General features: G+C 36.5%; 1 protein-coding gene and 1 long non-coding RNA gene across 5 annotated transcripts in view; one reads left to right on the top strand and one right to left on the bottom strand.

Moving 5' to 3' along the window:
- Positions 1-3,969, top strand: part of LOC124947219 — an 8,886-nt gene extending 4,917 nt beyond the window's left edge. The window contains exons 1-3 of one of the 4 annotated variants that reach the window (XR_007100342.1): positions 163-429; positions 1,429-2,134; positions 2,203-3,969. This is a non-coding gene — a long non-coding RNA (uncharacterized LOC124947219). Of the gene's footprint in view, positions 455-1,428 lie in introns of all 4 variants that reach the window. The other 3 variants (XR_007100339.1, XR_007100341.1, XR_007100340.1) reach the window with 3 other exon arrangements.
- LOC124947218 (cadherin-related tumor suppressor) overlaps positions 1-15,559 on the bottom strand; it is a 104,000-nt gene that overhangs the window by 79,580 nt on the left and 8,861 nt on the right. The gene's annotated exons all lie outside the window — the stretch shown is intronic.

The following is a 15,559-nucleotide window of genomic DNA, read 5'->3' as shown; positions in this document are numbered from 1 at the left end:
TCGCTCGCGCGCAAGGCAGAAGTATCCGAGACAAATCGCTACAAGGATACATAACTTTCCCGTCGGAAGGGGTTTCTTTGCGGTTTATGTGCGAGAGAGGAAGAAAGAGGGACGAGGCAGGAGGAAGAGGAGGAGAAAGAGGAGGAGGAGGAGGAGGAGGAGGATATGGAGGAAGAGAAGATGGAGGAGGAAGAGGATGAAGAGTAGAAGGGTGGGAGAAGAAAGAAAGCAAGAGAGAAGGAATGTCATGCAATGTGTCCGGCCAAACCGAACACCATAGACTTAACGCGCCAAGGCAACCAAGCAAGCAACCCCCTTCCTTTCTCGAAGAAAACGCCAGTCCGTTTACCAACGACTACTAAACAAGTACGCAAGTAGCAAGGAGCAGCGACGTCGAAGGAGGAGGTTTACCGCGAAGCTTATATTGCGGTAAGTGGGCAACCATTGTCCCGTAGTAAGTAACGGCCCGGTAATACTATTTTCCTATTTCTCGCACCAACGTGCCCGTAATCCACAACTTATCTCTGTTCTTTTTCTTATGCCCTTTTCTATGCTCTTTCCTATTCATTTATTTTCTATTCTTTAAACCACCATCCCCCTCCATACCATCCCTCTTCCCTCCCTATATACCCTCAGAATAATTCTTCTACCCTGAGGAAATCGACACACCTATATTTTCCTATATATTTTCCATATAGGGGAACACTTATTTATCTCAGTTTATTCCTACGGGGTATAGTTTGTCTTCGACGTTTTGAGAGAATCATTATTATTCGGTTCGGGTTTTCTTCTTTATTTTTTTTTTTTTTCCTTTTTCTTTTTCTTTTTATTTCTTTCTACTTCTTGACTTTTAACCCGTTGACTTCTTCTTACTCGCTTGTATAACATTTACTCGTGATCCTAGTAGATAGGTAGTAGCAGAATAGTAATAGTAGTTGTAATAGTAGTTGTAGTAGTAGTAGTAGTAATAATAGTAGTAATAGATAGAAGTTATTTAGAGATGATGGGGGATGATTTTTTTTTTCTCTTCTTTACTGCTTTCCCATGTTCAAAATCTTATTTTCAAATATATCCAGGTAATAATAGGAAGATTTATTATTCAAGTATAGTGATGATCTTTATTGGTGTGTATCTTTTTGATATAACTTTCACATATCTCATCTTAATTTTCATATAACTATTTAGACAACAATAATTCAAGAACAGCAATAATGTTTATCGGTTTCTGTCTTTTCAATCTAATTTATATATATACATACATACATACATACATACATACATACATACATACATATATATATATGTATATATATCATGTTAATTTTCTGGTACTAATCCAAACAGCAATAATTCAAGGACCGTGATGATTTTTATTGATCTTTACACTTTTGAATGTAATTTTCAAAAATATATCCTTTTATTTTTCAGATATTAATTCAAACGGCAATAATTCAAGAACAATGACGAATTTTTACTTCTGATTTTCAGATAGATATTTTTTCGATTCAGTTTGAAGAGATTATAAAAGAAAAGAAAAGAAAAGAAAAGAAAAAAAAAAGAGAAGTAGACCAAAAAAAGGACAAAAGGAGGAAGGAAAGAAAGATAAAAAAAAAAAGATAAGAGAGAAAAAACACGAGGGGGAAAAGAAATAATGGTCTAGATAAGACGAATAAACGAATTGATACGAATTGACCACAAGAGAGGGTATCGCGTTTCATGTAAATACTTCCGTCGGATTTCCACGAATTTAGAAAAGGTCCAAGAGGTCTGCTGCTACAGATATTCGGGACGAAAGGCGATGCACGTTTAAGATCCGAGTTGCATTATTTCCGGTCGATTCTCTTCCAACGGGGTATCTCGTTACAGCGGACTTTATTCGGGCTCCAATCTGCGCAATTACATCTCGGAACGATATCAAAGGTTCGTTTTCTCGTGAACGGAACCAGAGAGAGTCCAGGGAGTTTGTGCGATCGGTAGCCATTCTGCTCTCACTCTCTTTCTTTATCTCTCTCTCTCTCTCTCTCTCTCTCCTTCTTTTTCTTTCTTTCTCTCTCCCATTCTGTTTCTCTTTGAACATACATTCGGTCTAAGTCGGTTCAATCCCTCACTACCACCATCAACGGCATCATCTCAGGTGACTTCTATAAATTACTTGCCGTAGCTTTTGAAAGTTATATCAAATGCTTTGGTCCTTTCTCGCAGAGGGACTCGTGTCGGAGTACCAACTTTGGGTCTGGCGTTAGTTCGAGTGTGCGATTCCACGCAGTTCTCCAAGAACCCATATATATATATATATATATGTGTATGTGTGTGTATTTTCGTACATACATACATATATACGTGTATATGAGCATACCAAAGAGAGACGAAGAAGAAGAGAAAGAAAAAAAGAGAGAGAGAGAGAGAGAGAGAGAGAAAGAGAGAAGGAAGAACATAGGTGAGTAAAGAAGAGGAAGAGAGGGTCCTCGGCACAGGAGGGGGGCCCAAATAATATTTCAAAATTAATGTCATGCGGGGCCTTCCAAAGGGGTCCGGTGGGTTCCGCACCACCTTCCTGCATAAGATAAGGCCCTCTTGGCCACCGCTCGTGAGACAAGGACCAACCAACCAACCAACCGACCGACCGACCGACCGACCGACCGACCGGCCGGCCGGCCGGCAGGACGGCCGACCGAGGGAACGCGAGCTTCGAGAACCCGAGGAAGGCGAGCGTGTGAGAGAGAGAGAGAGAAAGAGAGAGAGAGAGAAAAAGAGAAAAAGAGAGGGAGAGAGAGAGAAAGAGAGAGAGGCATGGAATGTGTGGGTCTAGAGAGAACACACATAGTCAGCTTGTGGATGGGTCGATAAGAAAGAAAGAGAGAGAGAGAGAGAGAGAGAGAGAGAGAGAGAGAAAGAGAAAGAAAGATGGAAGAAACGAGTGCCTGAGGGATAAAGTGGAAGAAGAGAAGCCGGAGTCGTCTCGTGAGAGGAAAGGATCAAGGAGAATAGCGTGCATTGAAAAGAGAGAGAGAGGGGGAGATACTAAGCCGACGACCGAGGAGTAAGCGAGCGAGAGAGAAAGAAAGAGAGAGAGAGAAAGAGAAGAAGAAAGAATGAAGAAGAGGAGAAGAAGGTAAGAAGGGAGAAGAAGGACGTACTTGCGTGTGTGCACGCGTGACTAACGGTGCGAGGGAGATGGAGAGAGTAAAGAGTAAAAGAGAGAGAGAGAGAGAGAGAGAGAGAAGGAAACGATGACGCCGATGGTGGTGAACCTTAGGAAAAGGATAGAAAGAGAAGGAGAAACAGAGAGAAAGAGAGAGAGAGGAAACGAGAAGAAGAAAGAAAGAGGAGACCGAACGAAGGAGACAAACGCACATCTCGCTCTCTTCGAGCCCTCGAGAAAGGATCTAGACTCTCTAGGGCCAAACCATCTCTCCTTTACCCTCACTCTATCTCTCTCTCTCTCTTTTCTCTCTCTCTCTCTCTCTCTCTCTCTCTCTCTCTCTCTCTCTGTCGCACTTGACGCGTTCCTCTTTCTATCTCCTCTCCCTTTCTATCCGTCTGCATTCCTCGCACAGGCGCATAGAACCGAGCGTGCATTTCTTTCTTTCCCCTCTCTTCTCTCTCCCTATCATTCCCCACCCCGCGACCCTCTCCTCTTCCTCCCCTACCTTTTCCTCTTCCTCACCTCTCGTTCTTTCTCTCTCTTTCCCTCTTTCTCTCTCCACTCCTCTCTACTCCTTCTCCTCCAACTCATCCTCTCCCTCCAACACTAATTCACGTTGACATCTCAGCTCTGCGGATACACCGACGGACGGATGACTGTTGGCGTTGGGAGGGTCAGGATGACGAGGACGAAAGGGGCAAACAAGGTGGATACCAACCGAACGAGATCGTATAGGAACTATCTTTCTCCTTAGAAAATTGGCGAATCTTTGTTATGCTTGATTTTTAATCAATGTACGACATAATACAATGTTTTGTTAAGTACTTTCTTTCTCTTTCTTTTTTTCTTTATCTTTTTCTTCTTCTTTCCCTTTACTCCCCCCCCCCCCCCCCCCCCTCTCTCTCTCCTTATCGTCCTCAACGCACGCCTAACATCTTTTCTTCTTTTCTCTTTTTATCACAATTTTATAATATATTTTTATATATTCCTGAGAGATAATGTTAGTTCGTTTATTTTGCTTTTTATGGCTATGCAATATTTTATTGGATTTGTTCGATTTTTCTTTTTCTTTACTGTCCCCTTCTGCCCCCCCCCCCCCCTCCTGTATCCCGAGCCCTTTTTTCCTTATCGTTTCGACACGTACCATGTTTCTTTTTTCTATTTTTGTTTTTCCTTTCTTTTTTTTGTTGTACTTGTAAGAAATATACTTTAAATTGTATTTTCGCTAGACAGATGTATGTTAAATCTTTAACTTTATCGCACCGAGAATATTGCGGCACAATTGTCAATTGCATGATTGCAGACAAATTTCGTGAATTTTTTTTTTTTTTTTTTTTTTACTTTTCAATGTCCTCGAGAAAAAAAACGCTACATAAATTTTTCTACAATGTCGATGAGAAAAAAATGTTACTGGCATAGAACGATTAAAAAAAAAAAAAGAAAAGAATTTAGCATTAAAAACGCGCTTTAAAAAGTTTTAGAGTTGAATAATTTTTAATGTAAAAAAATTGAATAGAATTAAAATAAGAAAAGAAAAGGAATTTGATCTCTAATAGATTCAATTCCCTCGAACTTTTAAGAAGGTATATTAGTATATCAGAATATTTAGAAATGATTAACGTATATTGTATATATACCTATACATATATATTCTAATGCGTTCGATAAGATCGCGGTAAAATTGTCGATGGGGATTCAATGATTAATCTTTGATTCTACGATTAAAAAAAAGAAAAAAGAAGAAGAAGGAGAGATAGAGATAAAGAAACAAAAATAAAAGTACCGATAGGTAAAAGAGGGAAAAGGGGTCGAGGTAGCGGTAGAAAGAGAAACAGAGAGAGAGAGAGAGAGAGAGAGAGAGAGAGAGAGAGAGAGAAAGAAAGGTTTACAAAAAGGTTTGACAGATGGAATTGCTTGGGAGTCCGGTAGACGTGTAGAGATTCGTGTTACGTGTCCGAGTGTTTGTCTAGGCCCTAAATAAATGTAAATCAAGCATAGTAAGTTACGAAGAGAATTGGAGCCCCATGGTTCTGTAGTAGGAGGGGGGTGAATGGAGGATATGGAGAATGATAGGTGAGAGAGGGAAGAAGAAGGCGACTGAATTTCTAAGATCCCCCATGCATCATTCGAATTTTACGTTCCATATATACATACTATATAGGTATCCATGTTATATTCTACGTGGGATTTCGAGGCATTCTATTTCCTTTTTTCTTTCTTTCTTTCTTTTTTTTTCTTTCGACCATACTAGAAAAAACCGATGTTAAAGAAAATTATTCCGCGGCCCTTTGTCGTCGTTGTACCTAACGTAACCATACCTCAAACAAAACTCCTTCTGTAAAAATGTCCCGAATGTCTGTTGTGTTGATGTCGGACGGTCGATGGCATCCACGCTTGTACAAATAATTATTCGGTTCCCCCAATTACACGCGACTTAACATCAGACCTCTTTCTTCCTCCCCCCCCCCTCCTCTTCCCTTGCCAGCCTGTCTTCTCCTCCTCCTGAACTCTCCTGTCCCCTTCCCCTACCTTTCACCCCATCTGAAAGTTCCCTTCAAATACCGCGACCACCACCATCACTACCACCAACATCAACAGCACCCTCAACGAGCTATTCATCATTTAAATGACGTTTATTATTGATATTTAGATCGAAGATATGTTTCATGGTTCGTGATCGAGAAAATTTGATAGATCGTGCTCGGTTAATAGAAACTATGTCTATTATTATTATTATTATTATTATTATTATTATTATTATTATTATTTTTATTATTATTATCATCATTATTATTATTATTATTTTTATTATTATTATTATTAATATTATTATTATTATTATTATTAAAATTATTATTATTATTATTATTATTATTATTATTATAAGAATAGAACGGATAAAGGAGAAACGAGGGATTTCATTTCTTTAGATTACCACTTGGCGAGGTGAGCTGCTACGATGTACAAAGCACTAATTATAGAGTCGGATCATGCAAGGAACAATGTGTGCGCGCCGCATTGCCGAAGCGGTATGCGTCGGACTTATCTCGCAAAAGCGTTTCTGCCGGTGCATTGTTGTAGTCCTCAACATACCACTTACTAACTGCTCCCAGCTGGCATTTTTTTCTTTTATTTTCTCTCTTTCTCTCTCTCTCTCTCATTCTCTTTCTCTCTCTTAAGGTCGCACTTTCAATGAATTATATTTTGTATATATATATATATATATATATATATATATAAATATTCTTTTTCTTTCCTCTTCTTTTTATACTTCGCCAAAAAAAATAAAAAAGAAGAAACAGAAGATAGAAACAATAAAGAAATTTTCGAAACTAGTTTCTCTTATGTCTGACAAATACGTCGTCTGGTAAACATCGATTTAGCAAAGTTTCTCCCCTAAAAGGTTGATAGGATTTTAAATTAAGTCGAGAGTGGCTCGTTCGATCGTTCGTTATCTTATGATGCGTTTAGTCTCGAATGTGTCCTTAGTGGACACAACTTCGTGAAAACGTTAAGACAAAAGGAAGAGGATAAATGCGAATGATCAGTCTCGCACGTGAGAAAGAAAAAAAGAAAAAGAGAAAGAAAGAGATAGACAAAGAGACAGAGAAGAAGAGAAAGGGAGAATGCGCGATATATAAAGTCCCTTGAAATTCGTGCGTATATACGAAGACTGAGTGAGAAAGAGAAGAGAAAGAAAGAAAGAGAGAGAGAGAGAGAGAGAGAGTGAGAGAGAGAGAGAGAGAGAGAGAGAGAGAGAGAGAGAGAGAGTCGGTCCCCAAAACGGTGGGACCGTATCTGACGGTCATTAGCGAGCGCGCGCTTCTGAGCCGCGAGATAAAAAGCTGGGGACCAACCAAGTAGTATATTTTACCGGGAACATAGTTCCCAGGAATGATCACTATGCGAAGGTCACCTGATTATGAAAAGATACGAGAACTTCGGGGAATCATTTTTTTTCTATTTTTTCTCTTTTTTCTCTTTTTTTTTTTTTTCTTTTTTTTTGTACGGTTTCAAACTCCGATACAGATGTATACAACGGGAAACGAGATTCGTGAGAATTGAAAATCTATCGATATTGAACGAAAAATAAAAATATGAATGAAAAATAAAATATATATTTATATATATATATTTTATAGAGAGAGAGAGAGAGAGAGAGAGAGAGAGAGAATATCGTATATAAAATAATTCATTCAAATATATAGGTCTTTAATATTGAATTGCGACAAAATATTCGTTGTAAGAACGAACGGTATTAACAAAACGATTAGTTTATTAAAAATTAGTCGATGAACAAGTTCAGTCAGTCAGTCAGTCGTACCTACTTGTTTTCCATGAAAAACAATCTCGTCGTTCAACCATAGAAGGACGCATTTACGAGTCCAGAAAAACATCCGCGCGGTCTCGGTATGGTCCTGAAAGCGCAACAAGCGCTTAATGATGTCATAATTGAATAATGTCCGTAATTCCATCGGCAGTCAGACTTTTTTGGCGATCCTTGTATTCGCCCCTGCCGATTCTTTGACTTTGAGTCGAGGGATACATGCATACATATATGTATTGTATCCGTGTATTTGCGTTTGTATATGTGTTTGTGTATGTGCGTGTATAAAGCAAAAAGTTTCTCGATGTTTCCTATAAGTCAACACACTCTTATGGTTTTATTAGATATGTATATACATATATACATACATATATGCATACTTATATATGTATGTGTACGTCAAATCGGATCGGGCGAAATGATTTATGATAGTTTCATAAAACACGCGCATCTTATGCACTCGCACATAGTTATAACTCACTGCTGTAATCTTCTTTTCTTGTCTTTTTTTTTTTTTTTTTATTTTATTCTTTTATTTTTTGTCGTTCTTTCTTTTCTTTTTTTTCTTTTGTTTTTTTCTTTTTTATTTCTTTTTCGTTATTTTTTATTACTTTTTTTGTTCAGCAAAGACCTCGCGAAATAACTTCATTATCCTTTTCAACTTTCTCTCTATCCGTAACCGATTGCCAAAGTTTCGACGATCATAGAATCAAAGTAATTGCGTATACATATATATATATATATATATATATATATATATATATATATATATATATATATATATATATGTATATATATATATATATACACCTACATACTTTAGTCTGATGATCTGCAAATTAGAGAACGAAGGCTCAGCAGTGCGGAGCGGCGACGTTTTGCGAAATCGTTGATCGAATGAAACGAACGGACAAGATGAGAGGCCAGAAGCGGATCTCACGAGTGATCGGAAATCGTTAAAGATCGATGAACGAAAAAGAACGAGAGAAAATAAGAGAAAGATAGATATATATATATATATATACATACATATACATATACATATATATATATATATAGGAACCCTATCTTTCACTCTTTCTCTCTTATTCTACCTGGACACGGGTGCGCTCGTGTCAAATGTCCAACCGAGAGGAACAAGCAGGTAGAGATTATGAGGAACACAATGTACCAGTACCCGCGTGCAGTTTGAGACCGAGTGCCAGTACGACTAGAAAGAAAAAAGAGAAAGAGAGAAAGAGAGAGAAAGAGAAAGAGTGAGATCCTTTTGAGGAACGGAGGAAAAAGAGATCGAGAAGATATCCCCTTCGAACAATCATCCTCCTCTTCCTCCTCTTCTTCTTCCTCCTCCTCCTCCTCCTCCTCCACCTCTTTTCTCTGTATAGAGGAACGGTATGCGGTTCTGGAATTTCGTTCTTTTTGTCCGCGGCTCGTGATTTCAATAGACGAATCTCGAAAGTTGCCATTGGTTTACCCCCGCTGTGAAGAATATTTTCAACGCGACGACATTTTCTTAGTTCGAGACCCTAGGTGGAAGGAATAATATTTCAAATGTGAATCTCTCCTCTCTTCTCTACACTCTTCTTCTATGTATATATATATATATATTTTTTTTTGTTCTTCTTTCTTTTTTTTTTTTTTTCTTCTCCTTTCCTTTTTTTCTCTTTTTCTTTTTTTTTTTTTTTTTTTTTTTTTTTTTTTTTTTTTTATTTTTATTTTTATTGTAACGTCCACGAAACGAGAATTGTTATAGGATTGTTATTCACGGACTCAAAAGGGCCAGAATCTGTCAAAAAGATTTTGGAAATATATAAATCGACAAAGTGTCTTTGAGAAACGACCCCGTTCGACATGTGTTACCTATCGTCCCGTTCTTTGGAACCGAGATCTCGTCGAGCGATAAATTTCTACGGCAGCTTTGCGTTCGAGAATATTGTATGTACCATTCGTTGAGGATTATCTAGATATAGACGTAGAGTAGCTATAAGAGATCTAGCAAATATTTATATACATATATATATATACATACATATTTATATATCTATGCATGTATATCTTTAGGATAACTCTCATAGTTATAAAGCAGATTAGCAGATAAATTATCAAAGGCGAAAAGATAGTTGATCAATTCTATATATATATATATATATCAAATCTGCATACTGTATTATATCTCTATGATAATTCTCATAGTCATGAAGCTGATTATACAAAGTGAAAAGATCGTCAATAAATTTTATATATATATATATATATATATATATATATATATATACATACTCATAATTGTAAAACAAATTGCAAAAGAAAATTGTCCCAAAATTTCAAATAATTTGAATCATCCTATTCGTGTCATCCTCTCCTCTCTCTCTCTCTCTCTATTTCAATTTGAACGTCTGCAATTCAGTGTTGCTCGTAACAGAGAGAAAAATAAAGAGAAAAAGAGAGAGAGAGAGAGAGAAAGAGAGATATTATAGATCCGTCGGCATTTAACAAAAACCTTCTACCACTTCACTAAACCATGAAAACAACAAACGACAAAAATCCTGATGATTTAATGTTGGTATTTTAAAAGAAAAATTGAAGAATATAAAAGAGTTAAGGTAGGGTAGACGATCGGGGTTTCGGGTAGGGGGAGTAGTTGCTCTCAGGGCCTTACCGGTTTAGAAGACCGCTTATAGATACGCGCATCGAGAGTTTCGTTGGAAAGCGCCAGCTCATTCGAGGATCATATCGCTCATAATACCGTTCCATGCGTTCCACTAGAAGCCTCTGCTGGTGCGGGCGGGGACGTAGTTAAACTCTTCCTCGTTAACCAACGGTCACGATTGCTTTTTTTACTTAAGGGTCATTCGACTCCTAAATCTTCTCTTCCCGCGCATCCTTCGTTCTCCTCCCATCCCTCACCTCCGCCCTAGCCCCACCCCTTCGTCCCTCCCTCCCTCGATCGGGCAACGGAGTGAGTTCGTTAGCCGACCCTTTTTTTCCACCCCTCCGACAAAGTATTTTCGTACGAGTTGCAACAAGCGCGTCTGATTCGCTTCCGCCAACTTTATTACGAGAGGACGATGATTGCATTTATCCACCTTGACGCAAAAAAAAAAAAAAGAAAAAAAAAAGAAAAACAGAAAAAAGAAAAGAGAGAAAAGCAAAAAGAAAAGAAAAATACAATGTCGAAATGATAATTTTCGGAATGGATATCAAAACGTGATTTTAGAAATGAACTTAGAAGCGATTTCGAATTTCTCTCTCTCTCTCTATCTCTCTCTCTCTCTCTCTCTCTCTCTCTCTCTCTCTCTCTCTCTCTCTCTCTCTCTCTCTCTCTCTGTCACACTCTTTTAGTTTTTAATCTTTTCGTAACGATATGTTATTTCAATAGTTTTGTATGTGTTTCAATATTTTGAAAATGTTTTTTTTTCCAAAATTTTTCGCTCTTTTTTTTTTCAAGAATAAATTGCGATTGTTTTGATACAATTTTGTATATAATACAGGACGGATACTTCCTAAACTAATTCTTTTTGTTTGTTTTTTTTCTTCTTTTTTCCTTCTTTCCTTTTTTTTCCATATTAAATAATTTCACAATAAACTCACGACGAAAGAATATCCCTTTATGCATCATTAAAAGGCATTCGCGTGAGAATGATAGAAATCGATTAAAAAAAAAAAGAAAAAAAAAAAAAAGAAAAAAAAATCAACGATCGACACTTCAATTATTCGTTATTCAATATTAAACGATTCTCATAACAAGTATTTTAATGTTTTTAACTTAAGTAAAAAACTTAATAAAACTTGAGATCTCGTAGCGAGAACAATTTTCGTTTGTCGAAAGCTCGTTTAAGTCGTTTTGTCGCTTTTTTTTTTTTTTTTCTTATTATTATCAAAAAAGAAAGACGCACAGAGAAAGAAAGAGAGAAATAGAGAGACAGAAAGAAAGAAATACAAAGACTGAGACAGAGACAGAGACAGAAAGAAAAAAGATAACTCCTTCGTTCTCGTCTTCCTTCTCTTCTCTTCTCTTCTCTTCTCTTCTTTTCACCGCATCCAAAAGAAGTAAAATCTCGTTGGAGAGAAATATATTTGGTCGGAGTACAAATCACCGCAAGGCCTTTTAGCCGAGTGTCTTATCTGTCGCACGATACCGGATGAGCAGAGAAATTATTTCGGTCTTTCCTCGAGGTCTCGTTATCGCTCACACACGCCCACAGATTTGATATCTCCCTTCCGTCGATCTTCCCCGCCCCTACCCAGATCCCTCATCCCTCACCCCCACCCCATAACCGTTTCCGTCCCTTTCCCCGTTCCCATCCCTAGCAAGGCCCCTCGCTGCCCTTTCAGGGCCCATCACTAACCCTGAGTACCCGACACCCTTTAGCCCTTCTACCTCGTTCTCGATTCTTTCCGGTACTCCTTCTAAAAAAGACGTTGAAAAATGGTGAGGATGACGATTGTGATTCCGACAAGATGAACAACGCGAATAAAGAGAAAGAAAAGAACTCTGGGATACGTCGAGGACAACGACGACGTCGACAACGACGAAGAGGAGGAAGAGGAGGAGGAAGAGGAGGAGGAGGAGGAGGAGGAGGAGGAGGAAGACGAAGAAGAAGAGGAGGAAGAGGAGAAGGAGGAGGATGATGATGATGAGCAAGTAGAAGATTAGCGTGGCATTAAAGGTGCCACTCCATCTTCTTTATTTCATATTTTCTCGCGAATATCTCGCCGGGACGAATAAAACCGAGAAAGATTTGCGAAATAATATGAGAATAAAAATCGATTCGTTCCTGTGATCGAAATTTTACATCTTACGTATATACATACGTATGTATATATGTATATATATATATATATATATATATATGTATATATGTATTTATGTATGTATGTATGTATGTATGTATTTATGTATGTAAGTTACCTAAGATTAAGTTACATCGTAGAGATAAATAATTAGATTAAGTCGAGTTACCGTTTATACGATGATCGAATTTAATGTAAATTTTATGCAAAACAAGGAGAGAAACTGGAAACGTTTTGTTCATACATGTATGTATGTGTGCGTATGTATGTGTGTGTTTGTGGGTTTGTGCATTTGTCTATATCGGTATAGAGTTTCTTGTCCCTTTCTTTTCTTCGCTTTGCTCTTTTTTTTTCTTGTTTTATTTTTTTTTTTTTTTTTTTTTTCTTTCTTTCTTTTATATCTCTTCGTACAGACTCCAACAGCCGTCTACTTCTCTACACGTCAAGAATTTTAAATCGAATCGATCTAGACCAGATAGACATTTGGTATTAGAAAAGTGATTTATTAATCGATTCACAGTTACCGTGTATTAGATCGTGAATGAAAAAATAAAAAAAAAAAAAGAACAAAAAAAAGAAAAGGAAAAGAGACGAAAAAGAAAAAAAAAAAAAGATATATGAGAATGAAGAAAAGGTGAAAGGAAAAAAATAAAAGGAAAATGTAAAAAAAATGCATAACGAATGATATAATGAATATTTCTCTCTCTCCCTCTCTCTTTTCAAAGAAAAAGAAGAAAGAAAGAGAGAAAGATAGGAACAAAGAAATAATAAAAAGAGAGAAAAAAAAAAAAGAAATAAATAAAAAAGTACGAAAAGTAGCAGCAGATTTGAATATAACGATGAAAAATCATCGAGAAAGATCAAAAGTGATTTACAATGGATGATGGGGGAGGAGTAGAAGGTGGGTTCAACCGGACCTGGTTCGTATCACAGGGAAATGGTTTTAGTATTAGATAATACCTACACACACACACACACACACACACACACACACACACACACATATATACTAAAAGAAGACTAAAGATACAGATTGGCACGAAGTGCAGTGACCTATTATAATTAATTATTACTCAACTCCAAGCATTTTCTTGCAATGTAACTCGTGCAACGCGTCGGCAAGAACATGAACGCACCAAGAGTACGAGTTCTTATCTCGTTGCTTCTCATTAGAGTTACATAAGATTTTTCTCACATCAAATAAGATCTGTCTACACGTGTATTTAACCATCGATCGATTCGTAACTAGCAAGAAAAAGATAGAGAAAGAAAGAGAGAGAGAGAGAGAGAGAGAGAGAGAAAGAGAGAGAAAGATAGACAGATATCAATAGGGTAAATAAAATTTAAGGACGGCCATCGATACGATTTCGATTGGACGTTTTTCAAATACTGACACGCATATCAATGCGACAAACGTTGTAACGTGAATAATATATATATATATATATAATACATGTGTGTATATATATGGTGTTTCGAAGCGTTTGTAATAATCTTAACATTTTCTTTGAGAGCCAACGACACAACACGGCTACTACGAAAGGAAAGATTGATTTATCTATTAGAACAGAACGTTAAATCGGTTAGGGTCGCGTTCGTGTTACATAGAGAAACGAAACAACGAATAGATATATATACATAGATATGTTTCGTGTTGAGAGCGAACGATCGACATCGTATTAACACAATGACACAATGCCTTACCTCTCTTTGATCGTATAATACTTTGTTAATAGAAAAGAAGAAAAAGAATAGAAAACAAAAATAAAAAATATATATAAAATAAAATAGAAAGAGAATAAGAGAAAGAGAAAGAGAAAGAGAGAGAGAGAGAGAGAGAGAGACAGAGAGAGATAGATAGAAAGAGAGAGAGAGAAAGGCATCAAGTTTGAAAGATCTAAGCCTATATAAACGAGTATTATTAATCATCGGACCGACATAATTATTATCAGCTATTATTAGCTTCTCACAAATACATTAGTATCTATAACGCAGGTTCTATCTCGAGTAGAGTATATATTTATCTGGATAAAAGAAAGAAAGAAAGAAAGGAAAACAAAAAAAAGAAAAAAGAAGAAAAAAAGAAGGAGGGAAGAAAGAAATGTGTATGTACATTACGCCTACGTTTCGCACGAGCCCAGGACCCACCCATGCACGCGCTTGCGTTCGCTCACAAACACGAATACATACATATATATATATATATATATATATATATATATATATATATATGTATGTATTCGTATATAGGGACACCCTACGTTACTCATATATGTTTCTATACGTATGGGTTCTCTCTCTTTCTCTCTATCACCCTCTCTCTCACCCTTTCTTTCTCTTTCTCTTTCTCTTTCTCTCGATTGGAGCAACATACGAACGTACATCAAGATCACGTTAAGGCAACCTTCTTAAATCAAATGTTCTGCTTACCCAAGTTAGACATTCCACGAGAGTGAGATAATAAGCTGCACGATATAAGGTATTTTACAAACGTCTTTATTTCATATACGCGAAGTGATCGTACTGAAAGCGTTTCGCGATTACTGAACTCGTATATATATATATATATATATAAATACAGACACACACATACATACATATACATATACATATATATATATGCGTATACATATATATGTTTATATAATATTGACAGATATATATATACATATATATATACATAAACAGAAACTCTCGAATATATTATAAACAAGTCGTCAGTCTCATTTTACAGGCACAACGCCTTCGGAATGTCTTGAAAATTTGCATTAATCGCAACTTACGATAGCTATTTGCTCGACGAGCACTTCCTGGCTCGCACTAATTGGAATAATATGATGTTTTGTAATATTTATCCCCAAATGAAAGTTATTAATTATAACGTTTTAGATCTCCTTCGACTGTCGATATAAATGTTCTATATATATATATATATATATTCTTTATATTTGTATGTATGTATATAGAAAGATAGAGACATACATATATATCGAATAAAATAATCTCTACCTCTTCATTCTATCCTTTTACAAGAAAACAAATATTATATTAGAATTTGCAACTTCCGAGATCTAAATTATATAATGTAACATCATTGCACCGTATAACATATAGCACATATAAAGGTTTTTAATGTATACATATCTATTGAATTTGCTTACATCTTGAATATTAAAAACTGACGAGATGAAGAAGAAAGATAAAAAGAAAAAAAAAGAGAGAGAAAGATGAAAATGAAAAAGAAAAAAGAAAAAGAGAACGGGCAAAAATTCACAAATGTAAAAATAAAAAAA

This window comes from Vespa velutina, chromosome 2 (genome assembly GCF_912470025.1).
Source record: "Vespa velutina chromosome 2, iVesVel2.1, whole genome shotgun sequence".
NCBI classification, from domain to species: Eukaryota; Metazoa; Arthropoda; class Insecta; order Hymenoptera; family Vespidae; genus Vespa; species Vespa velutina.
This window is presented reverse-complemented; position numbering and strand designations above follow the sequence as displayed.